The sequence below is a fragment of the Mirounga angustirostris genome, unplaced genomic scaffold, assembly GCF_029215605.1.
Source record: "Mirounga angustirostris isolate CCGP_5_RB_7025 unplaced genomic scaffold, mMirAng1.0.hap1 SCAF_10, whole genome shotgun sequence".
Taxonomy (NCBI): Eukaryota; Metazoa; Chordata; class Mammalia; order Carnivora; family Phocidae; genus Mirounga; species Mirounga angustirostris.
In genome coordinates, this window is record NW_026991718.1 from 11,772,582 (window position 1) to 11,785,778 (window position 13,197).

A 13,197-nucleotide genomic window follows, 5' to 3' on the forward strand; every position below is an offset into this window, starting at 1 on the left:
GTTTGTATGTAAATAAGATTCATTTGACAGAGAGAGACACAGCGAGAGAGGGAACACAGCAGGGGGAGTGGGAGAGGGAGAAGCAGCCCTCCCGCCGAGCAGGGAGCCCGATGCGGGGCTTGATCCCAGGACCTTGGGACCATGACCTGAGCCAAAGGCAATCGCCCAACCAACTGAGCCACCCAGGCGCCCCAAATCTTTTTTAAAAGAATAAAATCAGTGCGCTTTCCCAACCCAGTGTTGACTCACAATCGGAACCAAAAATTGGAGCAAACATGTCCATGCAGCTGTTTCTTCCATGGTCTATCAATGTTCAGGTCTTTAAGAAAAAAACTACCTCAAAATTAATAAAATTCCTTCTTAAAGTGCACAATAAATTAATCAAGTCTGTAATTATCTCTGAAAGTATAATTTTGTATAGGTAATTTATTATTTATCTTCTTGTTTAATTACTATCCAGTTCTTAGCAATTGATTTTGGAAACTTCTGGGTCCCTTTGATTTAGAGGAGGATGTGACTTCTTCAAGTGCAACAGTACTAAACTTCCCCTGGGTCAAGGCAAACATGCCAAGCCATGGCCTTCTCCTCAACAGCCCTTCATTTCTCGGCACAGCCATGGACACAGTAATTAGGTTTCTTGATGGAGGTTTTTAGTTTCCAGAAACCACATCTGCCCTTTAGAACAGGTTGAGGTAACGTGTGAACTGCCAATTGATTATGTAAAATCATACGTACTGAAGATTAACGTCCACACAATGCCTTTAAAGTTTTAGAGAGAATTATAAACATGTCACTGCAATTTGACACCAATGTCTTCTTTCATTCAGGCTAAAGTGTCACTCTTTGAAGCACTGAACTCAGGACTAAGCACACTGGGTTCTTGTCCAGAAAGAACAGTTGTGCCACTTTATCGTTTTGACTGGCTTCCACAGTATTCCTGAGGAGTCTGTGTGTTTGCTTCAGTGCCATCCAGCTGCTGGCGGTGGGGGTGGGGTAACGCCCTGACCTGGAGCCTCCGGGGACTTCAAAACCAGGGGAAATAAGCATCCTTCCCCAATACTAACCCCCTACTAGCCCCCCAATACCCCCTCACTAGCCCCCCACTAATCTCCCCCACTAACCCCCCACTAACCCCCTAACTAATCCCCCCACTAGCCCCCCACTAATCTCTCCCACTAGCCCCCCACTAACCCCCCACTAACCCCCTACTAATCCCCTCACTAACCCCCAACTAACCCCCCCACTAGCCCCCCACTAGCCCCCCACTAATCCCCCACTAACCCCCCCACTAATCCCCCTCTAACCCCCCACTAATCCCCCACTAATCTCCCCCACTAACCCCCCACTAACCCCCTAACTAATCCCCCCACTAGTCCCCCACTAATCTCTCCCACTAGCCCCCCCACTAACCCCCACTAACCCCCCACTAATCCCCTCACTAACCCCCAACTAACTCCCCCACTAGCCCCCCAAGCCCCCACTAATCCCCCACTAATCTCTCCCACTAGCCCCCCACTAACCCCCCACTAACCCCCCACTAATCCCCTCACTAACCCCCAACTAACCCCCCCACTAGCCCCCCCACTAGCCCCCCAAGCCCCCACTAATCCCCCACTAATCTCCCCCACTAACCCCCCACTAACCCCCTAACTAATCCCCCCACTAGTCCCCCACTAATCTCTCCCACTAGCCCCCCCACTAACCCCCCACTAACCCCCCACTAATCCCCTCACTAACCCCCAACTAACCCCCCCACTAGCCCCCCCACTAGCCCCCCAAGCCCCCACTAATCCCCCACTAATCTCCCCCACTAATCCCCCACTAACCCCCCCACTAATCCCCCCAGTAATCCCCCTCTAACCCCCCCACTAATCCCCCACTAATCTCCCCCACTAATCCCCCACTAACCCCCCCACTAATCCCCCCAGTAATCCCCCTCTAACCCCCCCACTAATCCCCCACTAATCTCCCCCACTAATCCCCCACTAACCCCCCCACTAATCCCCCCAGTAATCCCCCTCTAACCCCCCACTAATCCCCCTCTAACCCCCCACTAATCCCCCACTAATCTCCCCCACTAATCCCCCACTAACCCCCTAACTAATCCCCCCACTAGCCCCCCACTAATCTCTCCCACTAGCCCCCCCACTAATCCCCCCAGTAATCCCCCTCTAACCCCCCCACTAATACCCCACTAATCCCCCACTAACCCCCCCACTAACCCCCCCAGTAATCCCCCTCTAAGCCCCCCACCACTAACGCCCCACCCCCCCAACACTAACCCCCCCTGCCCTCTGGCAGCCTGCAGTTGTCTGCTTCAGGAGCTATGACTCAGCTGCCTCTGCTACTGGGAAGTCTCTGTTCCCTGTTTCTTGTTTCCTGGTGAACTTGAAAGCTGCCCTCGAGGGAGTGTAAGGAAGGGAATGGACAATGGTGACCAAAGGTGAGCAAAGCCACCCAGAGTGATGCCCAGATAGCGAGAGGCTACTAAGGAATGTCTTCTCATTACTGCTCAGTGGGTTTTCACAAGCGGATATTGACCAATTCCCCTGAAGTTTAGGGCAGTCTGCGGGAGGAAATAGGCTCCATTGAAAACAGGCATTTCAGTAGGCGAGAGACGGAGAGTTGGTCTTGCAGTTGCTGGGACTGGCTCCAGAGGTGTCTTCCCGCGGGAATGGGGCCCTGACATAGAATAAAAAGTCAGTAAATAAATTCTCTCTTTTTAACTTGTTTTCAATATTAAAAAGGCACTTTAGTGAATTTACCTTGTTCTTTCTGAACAAGGCCTGTGGTCAGAGTTTGGCAGAACACTGAACTATGCACTAGGACACTCAAGCAAGGGTTTGCTCTCCAGTAAGCGTGAGAAGGTTTGTATCAAACAAAATTCAATGGATTTCTGTTGCGTAAAAGCACTCAGATTCTTTACAATATTATTGTATGATCTTAGTCACAGAAAGGACAGTTTAAGAGGTAATTTCCCAAACTTATCTGAGGACAAGTCCCGTTTCCCTGGGCATTCCTATAAATGCCTCCAGCTACCACTTAGGAAGACACTCCTTTTCCTGGAATCAGGGGTTAAATGAAAGCCCCTTTTAGATATGACTAAAGTTAGGGCCCAAGAAAATTAGACTACTCTAATTAATTTAGGGCCTCATTATTTTGTCAGTCTCCTAACTGGAAATGTTTGATGAACCCTATTACCTAGCATTTCACACCTCTCCTCGGCCAGGCCCTGAACATTCACCAGTGTTGTTTCCCACAACCTGCTCAGGGCGTGCTTCTATTTGGTCAGATTTATCATACAAGAAATACTAACCTCTGTAACTAGCAAAGAAGGCATGCAGCAAATTTCGTAGCAGATTAGATGGAAAACAATAGAAAGAATGTGTATATAGCAATCGTATCTTGAGAAAATGCCTCAGCAAAATCCAAGAACCGTCACTCATTAAAACAAGACAAAACAAAAACACACAGAAAAACAACAACAGCAACAAAACAAGACAAGGGAAGTATGTAGCAGAGATGGCACAGGGCAAGACCTCATGACACACACACAGGTTTTCTGTGTCTGGAAGGAACAGCATCCAAACGAGAGCAATGTCCCCAGCTACCCTGAAAGGGGTAGTTACAGAGCAGAGCATGAAGAAGAAGGAAGTACTGTCTGACATGGGCATCTCTGTCATGTAATCTCGCGTGCAAATCTTATATTGAAGCAACGTCCGTCTTGTTCTCATTGCAGGATACTCTCAGTTGTTCTCAACAAGGCCTTTTATCCCCTTCATAATTGCCAAGCTAAAAAAGTACTCGAGGTGTGTTGTAGGTAACACCTGGACTGCACGTGACTCTGATGCTGTACATGAGTAGAGTAAGGTCAGAATCATTCCATTCGTTTCCTGAATTGTCTCAACCAGCCTTTCTTCTGTTTGCTTATGTTTCCTGCCCCGCTATCATCACAAGAGGTTCACAAAATGCTGACTGAAAGCACAGGAATCTGATACTCTGGTTAAGCTAATCAGCTGTAAAGTAGATGAACAATTTCCATTTGGATTTTCAAAGTCTTGAAAATAGTTTATAGATCCCTTGTATTACTTGTGAAGATCTCAAATATCCTGGGCATTTGGGCTGGAAATCCCTCTTGCAGTAGATGCATTCCTAACGTACTGTCTCAGAGGCAGTGCCAGCCCCACCCGCAGCATGGTGTGCCCTGCGAGCAGCTCCCCTTTACAGGTCTTGTTGTTGTTCATGTTGTTTCTTCCAGCTTTCCCCCACCGGCCCACAGCCTCCTGCAGATTCTATACCTAGACGACATGAAGGTTATCTAATTTAGAGGCCTATGTAGGGCAAAGTGGATTGTTGTGAGAGCTTTGTCATTCTTCACAAGCCTTTACAAGAGCCCCATGAAGCTTAGCAAGTGATAGCACACCAGAGTCTGATCAGAGAGCAGTGTTTGCATTGTTGTTTTATTTTAAGGACACCTTTCTTTGAATTTCTTCAGTGAAGAATTTTGTTTTCCTGAGAACCAGAAAACCAGAAGAAACATCACTCTTTAGACCTAACCGTGCTTTCCTCACAACAGCAGAGCCAAACAGACCTGAGGCGTCACCTAGGCTGACCTTCTCATTTTAAGAATGGGAACCTGAGCCCAGCTAAAATTAATTAATCTACACAAAGACACACAACTGGGTAGAACTGACTTTATAACTCACGGGAATATATGGGTTATCATTCAAATGAGGAGATTTTTCAAAGTAAAGGGACAGGGCGCCTGGGTGGCTCAGATGGTTAAGCGTCTGCCTTCGGCTCAGGTCATGGTCCCAGGGTCCTGGGATCGAGTCCCGCATCGGGCTCCCTGCTCCTTGGGATCCTGCTTCTCCCTCTGCCTCTCTCTCTCTCTGTCTCTCATGAATAAATAAATAAAATCTTAAAAAAATAAAATAAAGGGACAATATTAATAATCAGGTGAGAATAACAAGCATAAACTGGGTTAGTGCCAGTCAAACACAGATCTATGCTCGCCCTAGCTATAACCAGATCTTCTGTCTCTTACAGCAAGCCTACTCTAACCCTGATTCATAAGAATAGTGGGAAGCCCTTTTGTGCACTGGTTCTATTGAAAATGAAAGTGTTTATTTATTGGAGAAAATAATTTGTATTTTGTTTCACAAACTCAGCTTGAAAAAATTATTTTAATGTTTATGCAATTTACTGTAATAAATCCTGCATCCAGTCTTCATTATCATTACCATGCTGTCATAGCTGTGACTTAGCCTAACTAGGACAAACCAAAGCTCTTAAGTAATAACGTCATTTTTCAAATTCCTCAGTGTGAGTAAAAGAAGGCAAGAAACCATTCATCAAAGAATGGAACTTAATTATTTTGAAAATTAGAAACTGTAATTTAGCTCCCTCATTAGATTCAGGGACTTGCCATTATATGCACATAGAAACTGATGTCAAACAGAACAAAAACTGACTATTGTAATTAAGCTTCTGATTGTGGAATGAAACTAGAGCATGAGAACATGTTAATAAAAATCCAAATGATTCATGATTTAATGAATATATTTAGAGAGGTAGCTGAAAGGTATTGATATTGATCAATGTCAGTAATTGATCAGGAGTATGAAAACACAAATCAGTTAACAAACTTTATTGCTTACCCACTGAATGCAGATACTCTGCTAGTTGTTAGGGACTCAATACAGAAAGGAAAGGTTCTGGCCTTGAAAAACCTACATAATATGATTGGAAAAATATCGCATAAGGTTTTAAAAACAACACACCTGACAATACCAGGCAGACTATGATCTCCTTTCAAGTTTCCTGTGTAGACCTGGGTGGGTCTGCTGGGCAGTTTCAGAAGGAGAGCAAGAGAGACAAGGAGGAGAGAAGAGGCAGTTAGTCTGAAAGGTGTGTGGGAGAAGGCAGGGGGGTGGTGTGAACTGCAGGGGAATGCTTTAGCACCAGCACAGCATCCAGAGTCAACTTGGAAGGGCTTAGCCTAAGCCAGGTGTGGTTTGGGACCAGCACGCCCCTTGCAGTCCTGCTCAATGAGTTTATACATACTAGGTGCCATGGAAAGTATTTTCTTGTTTTAGATTTCTGTGTTACATTTAGAATGGGAAAAAAGACTTAAAAATAATAAAGAGACATGCAAATAACCTCTAGTCTCTCCCACTGAGTAGTTATTAAACCATCTGCACCAAAGAAGTGTCATCTTCTCATTATAATCTTTGTGAAATATTTAAAAAGTTTCCCTAATTTGATCAGTTTCTGGCACTGATGGCCTTTTGACTGTGAGAAGGTATTTTCAGTAATTTTTATCTGACACTGTGTCTGTTAGAATGGAAGCCAGTAGTTCCATTTTAATATAACTTTACACTCTTGACTGAGGATAGTCCATTGTAAAGCCACAGTCTGGCCATGGGTAGGCAACAGAGAGCACCTCATGACCTTATGACTCAGTTTCTCCCATCTACTTCTAAAGAGCACCCCCCAGGTGCCTACGTGTCCCACAGTAGATGAGGTGTGCCCCCTGCATGTGGGCCACTTCAGAAGAACAGTACCCAGCAGCGTGTTTCTCTAGACACTCCAACGGAATGTCTGCATCCCCACCAAACTCAACACTATTGCAAAGGGGGAAAAGTAAGTGATGAATGGATTTTACTCTCAAGGTTCACTCTTCTTAAATAAATAATAGAAAAAGGAAGTGAAGAAGGGATGGGAGTGCCTCCTGGGGACTTGATAAGTTCCACATGTGAAAGGATTTCCTAAGCTCCTTGGCCAGAGTGGCTGTGACCAAAAGAAGATGGTAAGATTGAATACCATCCATGATTTCATCTGTGGGCTTGTGGTAACATAAGCAGTGAGATTTCAATACTTGGATTTTATCTAAGTTTTCAGGGGTTTGGGGTTTTGTTTGTTTGGCTTAATTGACTCAATACAAAGTAATCTTATTTAGAAAACTATTGTCTTTCTTGTAGCCCGCTTTTCAGGTTATCATCCTTCTAGTTTTCCACTCTGAAAATGACCCTGTTTATATCTGTCATTCTACACCACTTACTCTCTTATTAATTCAGTGTAAGCAGCATCTATGTCCCTCACTCAATGAAAACCACACTCTGGCCAAACTCCAGCAGTTACTCACAATCACCTCTTCTTGAAATTCCCTCCTTGGATACGGCAGTACCCAAACTGCCCAGGTCCATACTCTAGCCTAGACTTCTCTTCTGGTCCCAGAACCCCACCCAACACACACACACACACACACACACAGCAGTCTGTATTGGTCTTGGTTTGGGATTCTCTCTCTCTCTCTCACACACACACAGCAGTTTGTACTGGTCTTGGTTTGAGATTCTCTCTCTCTCTCTCACACACACACACACAGCAGTTTGTATTGGTCTTGGTTTGGGATTCTCTCTCTCTCTCTCTCTCACACACACACACACACACAGCAGTTTGTATTAGTTTTGGTTTGAGATTCTCTCTCTCACACACACACACACACACAGCAGTCTGTATTGGTCTTGGTTTGAGATTCTCTCTCTCTCTCTCTCTCTCTCTCACACACACACACACAACAGTCTGTATTGGTCTTGGTTTGAGATTCTCAGTCTCTCTCTCACACACACACACACACACACAGCAGTTTGTATTAGTTTTGGTTTGAGATTCTCTCTCTCTCTCTCACACACACACACACACAGCAGTTTGTATTAGTTTTGGTTTGAGATTCTCTCTCTCTCTCTCTCTCACACACACACAACAGTCTGTACTGGTCTTGGTTTGGGATTCTCTCTCTCTCACACACACACACAACAGTCTGTATTGGTCTTGGTTTGAGATTCTCTCTCTCTCTCTCACACACACACATACATGTGTGCACACACATTCTCTCTCTTTCGTTTTACACTTGTGTTTGGGCCCTGGTTTTATCTTCCATTGCCTTGGTTGTGCTCAGTTGGCTCCTGTATTCTGTCTGTCTCCCTGCTCACACACCTCCTCTAAGCTTCATGTCCACAACTATATCTGGTTACTGGTTGTTTCCATTCAAAGAGCCTACTAAAACCTAAACTAAAGATGTCCCAAATGGAGCTAATTACTTTCTCCTTAAATACCCACCCCTTCATATTGACTTACAAATTTGAGGCCTTTCCATTCTCTGAGTCAAATAGTCTAGAACCTACCAAGTTCTTTTCTTCCTCTTTCTTTCCTTATCCAAGCAATTGCCAGTCTCTGCAGACTTAGCCATCCCAATATATTTTCTATCCAATCTCCCATTTCTTATCCCACTGTATTGGTCAAGGTTCTTTAGAGAAACAGAACCAATAGGATGTGTATATCTAAAGAGATCTATTTTGAGGAGTTGACTCAGGTGATTATGGAGGCTAGCACGTCCAAAGTCTTCAGGCTAAGTTGTCAGACTGGGGATCCAAGGGAAGCCAGAGCTGCAGTTCCGTCCCATGGAATTCTTCCATGCTGGGAGAGTTCGGTCTTTGTTCTCACCAGGGCTTCTAACTGCTTGGATGAGGCCCACCCACATTATGGAGAGCAATCTGCTTTACTCAAAGTCCACAATTTAAATGTTAATCCCATCCAAAACACCCTCACAGAAACATCCAGAATATTGTTTGACCACAGAGCCAGGCATGGTGGCCCAGCCAAGGTGACACGTAAACGCAAGCATCATATCCACTCTCTTACCCATGTGTCACTGTCAGTATCTCATAAAGTTATAATACTCTCCGATTGCCTTTTGTCTCTCAATCCCTCACTACCTCAAACCATCCCACTACTGCTCTATCAGCATCAGTGTACGTATCCGTACGATCCTTTCACTCTGGTGCTCACTTTTTGCTCTCTGAATCACATGCAGACTCTAGTAATGACCTACCAGGCCCTCCCTGATATGGAGTTAACCAGTCTTTCAAGCCTTACCATTAATGCTCCTATTTCACACGTTGCGGCAGCTGACTGGCTAGTTCTTAAACATTCCAGCTGCAGGTGAAAACTTTTGTCTCAGTGTTTCTCCTAGCAGGGAAACGTTAACCCTCCACCTCTTCTCCTGAAGTTCTGTTTGTAACGTCCCAGCTACCACTACCTCAACATTACAATAGTAGCTACACCCCAACACATTCCCTTAAACACTGGAATTGTCCATATCACCACCAATACCAACTACAAGCGAAAGAGAAAAGAGAGCTAGTAAATGACACATGGACATTTCATATTAAAGGGTTATTCTGAGAGCAAGAAACAATAACAGAGTATGAGATCTAAATTGTTTTCATATTCCTGAAAATAAACATTGCATCTTTAATTGAGACCCCTGTCCTGTTTTCTCTCCCCAGAGGAAACTTCTATGGTAAGTTCACTGTATACTCACACCATATTTCTATATTATTTTTCATAGTTGCAGATGTAAAATAATGTATTGATTCTGATTCTTCTTAATTTATTAAAATATTAAAATGTACATAGTGTTCTGTAATTTGCTTTATACGAAATGCTGTTTTTTCAGATTTATGTAAGTCAATACATATAAAGTTCATTCATGTGAGCTACTTTAATGCATTCATTGTATAAGTAATCAAAACTTATCATTATAGTTCCCTACCAATGGATATTGGGGTTGTTGCCTTTCTTTTTTTTCTATTACACATAAACATGTCATGTTTCCCTATCAACATGTATATAATCAGACAATACACTCAAAACTTAAATTGGTAGGTGGCACAGTGTTTTCATCTTTAAATTTACCAGATAGTGTGCAATGGCTCTCCAAAGTGATTCTGCCAATTTATATTCCAATTACAGTGTATGTTTACATTTCTCTAAATCAATGCCATGGTCAGAATATTTTAAGTTTGACCAATCATACCAGTGCAAAATATTTCCTTATTGTTTATAATTTCTGATTATTATGAGCTTAACCTTTCTATATGTTTGTCAGCTATTTGCATTTTCTCTTCCGTGAATTGCCTTTGACATATGGCTGTTGAAATATTTGTGTTTCCTAATTTGTTAGTGGAGGTTCTTTATATAAAGTGAATTCTAACATTTGTCAATTAGATATATTGTACATATCCTCTCCTATTGTGTGGCTTCCCTTTTATTATATGTTCTTTTGTGATACATAAGTTTTTATAATTGTGATGTGGTTAAACTATCAGATGCTTCTTTTGTTATTACTATTATCTATGTCTTATTTAAGAAATCTTTTGAAAATTTTTTTCTTTTTCTTTTTCTTTTTTTTTTTTTTAGTAGGCTCCATGCCCAGCATGAGGCCCAATGTGGGGCTTAAACTCAGGACCCTGAAATCAAGACCTGAGCTGAGATCAAGAGTTGGATGCTTAACCAACTGAGCCACACAGGCACCCTGAAAATTTTTAATATTTTTGCTGTAAAGTTATGTTTTTCATTTTGGTTCTTTAATCCATCAGAGTTTACCTTTGTGTTTGTTGAGAAAAAGAGATATAGTAATTTTCTATTCATAAAGACAATTGTCCTCAAACTGTTATGAACATTTACCACCCACTAATTTTAAATGCTACCTATATTATATCTAATTCAAGGCTATTTTTAACTTATCTATTTATCTATCTTTGCAAGAATATCATACTCTATTCATTACTGTAATTTTATAGTAAGTCTTAAATATCTGTTAGTGAAAAATCCCTTCCTCCTTTCAACTTTTAAAAATTGTGTTAACCATTTTTGGACCTTTACTCTTTTTTAAAACCTAATAATATATTTTATTTAATCCAAAATATATAAAATACCATTTCTTCAATACAAAATATAACATTTATGCCACATCTTCATTCAGACTAGCCACATTTCCAGTGCTTAGTAGCTATGTGTGGCTAGTGGCTACCATGCCAGGCAGTATATCGGAACTTTATTCTTGCAAGCGATTTTTTGAATTGTCAAGGTCTATGAAAAAAAGTTGGAATTTTATTTCCAATTGCGTTGTTGCTTTTTAAAAAAAATTCAGAGATAATCTACATTTTTATAATATCATCCATCCGTCTATGAACAAGTTGTATCTCTGTTCATTTTTTTTAAATTCTCTGTTCATTTAGATCTTCATTTATATCCTTAAAAATGTTTTGTATTATTCCACATCCAGGTTTTGTATATTTTTGAGATACCTTACCAGATACCTTGGAATACCTATGGACTTTCTTAGTTTCATGTCTTGACCATATTTTCCTATTATATTTTCAATTTGATTGTTACATATCATGTACATGAGTACTGTTTGATATTTAGATGTTGATCTTATGTCCAATAATCTTGCTGAATGTCTTGTTTGTCCTAATAATTCTATACAGATTCTTTTGAAATTCTGACATTATCAATTATATTGCCTATAAATAAGGACAACAGTGCCTCTTTAATCAGTTCTTATACCCTGCAATTACTTTCCCCCCTCACTGTTTTGTTCCTGCTGCATGGGAACAATGAGTACCCTCATGTTGTTGCCATCTTTAGGAAAAGCTTTAAAAATCTAGTGTCAAGCATCATGAGTGCTGAAAGTAAACATAGGGCTTCTTTACCAGATTCAGGGAGTTCTCTTCTGTTCTTAGTTTTCTATGAGTTAATATATTTGAAAGTGTGGAGCGGAGCATTTGGCATATAATAGGTGCTCAATACATGTATCTTTAATCAGGAAAATGAAAATGACTCCATGAGACGAGATTCATATGAAAAATAAATATAATTCCTAACTTTTAACATGCGTTTTAATGCAAAATGAAACTTCTGTAAGTCTATGGTTTGTAATCAAAATACTCCTCCTCAAAAGGAGTCTTAGAATGTTTATGACAACAGTCTTGCTCACAAATGTCCATTTAGTTCCTAAAGTGCATGAAAAGAATTTCCAGATCCCCTTTTACTCTCGGTTTGTATTTTTTGCCCACTCGATCACTCAGGATCCTGTCTAGGCTCCTGGAGGCTATATCAGGCACAGGGCAGGTGTGCATTTATGGTTGACATCTGTCTGTACTGGATCTACTGAATTGTCCTTGCTTCCTCTGGCCTCTGGCCATCCATCCATGTAGGTTTTTGCTGAGTCCTGTTCCCCACCATGAGGTGTCCAGATGCAGCTCTGAGGAATCAGTCCATGATGCATGTCCCCTGACAAGAGATGTGTGTAGGGATGACACACAGACATCCTCTGCCTTCAGATCCCCAGTCTGTCATCATGTTTTGTCTCCTCCCTGACATACCCCCATAACTTGTAGAGCTCAGCTGTAGGGAGAGGGGCAGGGGGTAGGGCCGAGAAACCCACCATTATCCATAGCCACTCATTTTTAATTTCTTTTATAATTTCTTCATCCAGTGTAGGTCCAGGGGAATTCTAAATCTAGTCTGGAGGTAGGGCTGAGCTGCCGATTCCCAAATGCCAGGAAATACGTTGCTGAATCCATCTCTCTCTTGAGTCATCCCCTTCTTCTGAAGTATTGAGCAGAGAATGACTTTGATGCTCCTACATAGGAAAAGGAAACACTGAGAAAGTTCGTGTTAATGTTTTAAAATATCATCATGTTATATATAGTTAAATGCATTTGCTATAAAAGATACTAATATTGTTACAATGAAAGTATAGGCATATTACAAATGGATATGTTTCCAAAGTCCATTTGTAAGTAAATTTAAAGGAACTCCAAACATACCTTTTTATAGAAACAATGTTGTAAATGGTGATATTATGGATAATCCATCACAACCACTACTTAGCCCATAAAGTAGCTGGAACAGTGTCCAAATAGAACCATTGTAGTAACAGTCACTTGATGTTGGCAGAACAGTCTCAGCTGCTCTACTAGTGATGGCTTTGTGGTTATTATTAAATAGTATGATGTCGGGTGCCTGGGTGGCTCAGTCGGTTGGGCGACTGTCTTCCGCTGGGGTCATGATCCTGGAGTCCCGGGACCAAGTCCCGCATCGGGCTCCCTGCTCGGCGGGGAGCCTGCTTCTCCCTCTGACCCGCTTCCCTCTCGTGCTCTGTCTCTCATTCTCTCTCTCTCTCTCAAATAAATAAATAAATAAATAAATCTTAAAAAAAATAAATTAAAAAAAAAAAAAGAATAGGGCGCCTGGGTGGCTCAGCTGGTTAAGCGACTGCCTTTGGCTCAGGTCATAGTCCTGGGATCGAGTCCCGCATCAGGCTCCCTGCTCGGCGGGGAG